Genomic DNA, 2,524 nt, shown 5'->3' with positions numbered 1-2,524 from the left:
GGGGGAAGCATAATACTTGAAAATAGCCAGTGCTCTGTAAGTACAAGCTTTCTTATAGCACATGAGCTCCCAATGAACAGTGGTGCTTCAGTCCTGAGAAGCCACTTCACAGTCATGAGCATATTATAAGGATGATCTGAACATCGTCGTGATATCCCGGACTTGATGGGTTCAAGACTCCTTCTAACACCAATCTATTCCTACCTGAGTCTCTAAACCTGGACATTTGTCTATAACTGGTTTTTCAAATGTGTTTCCTAGACTCACTTGGTATCATTTGGTATATTATCTACAATCTAACCTAAAAATCCAAGCCTATTGTTGTCAAGTTAATACTGACTCAGGACAACCCTATAGGACAGTGTGGAATTGCACCTTAGGGTTTCTGAGACTGTATTTTTGCAAGGACAAGCAGCCTCATATTTTCCCTGCAGAGCAGCTGGTGACTTGTTGATTAGTAGCCCTACACTTAGCCCATTGCACCACCAGGGTTACTAAAGTCAATGGTGAAACTACATTTGCCAGTGGCGGACAGAGTTAAAACTGCAAGTAAGTGTAAATCTGTAGTGATTAGATCCCAAACCAGTTTTAGAGAAGAATAAAAAAGATAAAGCGCAATGTATTCTCCTCTAAGAGGTACATTTCTGAATATCTGGATTTTGATAAGAGAGGATTATAGCTCATAGGAAACATACTTTTCTTTCTTGTTGATTGGTCACTGAAGTATCTTTTTTGGAGATACCTATTTAAGTCTTTTGCTCATTTTTTAATTTGAGTTGTTCTTTTTGTTATTCAGTTTTAGGAATTCTTTATATATCTGGATATAAAGTCCTTATCAGATATATGATTTACAAATATTTTCTGTCATTCACTGGGTTGTCTTTTAATTTATTAATAAAGCTCAATGATGCACAAAAGTTTTTCATTTTGATTAAGTTTCATTCATCTGTGTTTTATTCTCTTGATTATACTTTTGGTGTCAGATCTAAGACTCCCTTTCTGAAAACAAGATCCTGAAGCTTACTTCTATACTTTCTTCTAAGAGTTTTATGGTTTTAGTTTTTATATTTAGATCATGGATCCATTGTGAGTTAATTTTCCTATTTAATGTGAAGTATGGGAGCAACTTCATCCTTTTGTATACTCAGTTGATCTTTGGCAAAGGACCTAGACACATTAAATGGGGAAAAGATAGTCTCTTCACAAACGGTGCTGGCAAAAGTGGACATTCATTTGCAGAAGCATTAAATAAGATGCATATCTCATACCATATACAAAAATAAACCCAACATGTATTAAAGGCCTAAATGTAAAATCTAGAACTATGAAGATTATCATTGAGAAAATAGGGACAAACATTGCTGCTCTGATTCATGGCATAAATACGCTACCAAACATAACTGAAAACACACACATAAATAGCAGAAGAAAAAAATGGATGACTGAGACCTCCTAAAAATTAGATACTTATTTACATCAAAAGATTTCACCAAAAGAGTGAAAAGGGAATCCACAGACTAGGAAAAAATATTTTGGCAATGACATATCAGACAAGTAACTGTTGTCTAAAATTTCTTGAACACTTCAACACCTCAATAAGATGAAGACAAAGAATCCAATTTAAAAATGAGCAGAGGCTCTTCCTGTCTCGGGCTGAGGCCTTTCACCTTATGGGTCTCAGGAACCCAAAAACTGAGTAGTTTTTCATGCCCCAGAGGCTGTGCCTGGTGGCTTTGCTCCCGTCACCATGCCACAAAATGAATATATTTAGTTACACCGTAAGTGCTATGGGTATCGTTTGGATTATCATGAGAAAAAGAGAAAGATGGAAAGTCGAGAGGCTCATGAACATCCAAAGAAGGCCGAAAAGAGTGGTCTGAAGGCTAAGCTCTACCATAAACAGCACCATGCTGAGAAAATACAAATGAAAAAGACTATCAAGGTGCATGAAAAGAGAAACACCAAACAAAACAATTATGAGAAGACTCCACAAGGTGCAGTACCTGCTTATCTGCTGGACAGAGAGGAGCAGACAAGCTAAAGTACTTTCCAATATGATTAAACACAAATGAAAGGAGAAAGCGAGAAAATGGGAAGGCCCTCTGCCCAAAGTCTGTACCCAGGAAGAAACAGAAGTATTAAAAGTTATTCAGACAGGAAAGAGAAAAAAGAAAGCATGGAACAGGATGGTTACCAAAGTCTGCTTCGTTGGAGAAGGCTTTACACGAAAACCACCTAACTACGAAAGATTCATCAGATCAATGGGCTTACATTTCAAGAAAGCTCACATTAACACATTCTGAGCTTAAAGCCACTTTCTACTTACGGATACTTGGTGTGAAGAAGAATCCTCATCCCCACTCTATACAACTCTGGGTGTGATCACCAAAGGGACTGTCACTGAAATGAACGTGAGCGAGCTGGGCCTAGTGACACAGGAGGCAAGATTATCTGGGAGAAATAAGCTCAAGTTACCAACAATCCTGAAAACGATGGCTGCATAAATGCAGTCTTACTGGTTTGA

General features: G+C 37.7%; 1 pseudogene; it reads left to right on the top strand.

The window, feature by feature from the left end:
* Positions 1-1,747: 1,747 nt before the first annotated feature.
* Positions 1,748-2,524, top strand: LOC102826164 (annotated as a pseudogene).

The sequence above is a fragment of the Chrysochloris asiatica genome, unplaced genomic scaffold (genome assembly GCF_000296735.1).
Source record: "Chrysochloris asiatica unplaced genomic scaffold, ChrAsi1.0 scaffold00133, whole genome shotgun sequence".
NCBI classification, from domain to species: Eukaryota; Metazoa; Chordata; class Mammalia; order Afrosoricida; family Chrysochloridae; genus Chrysochloris; species Chrysochloris asiatica.
Note: the sequence above shows the minus strand (reverse complement) of the source record. Positions and strands in the feature narration are given on the sequence as shown.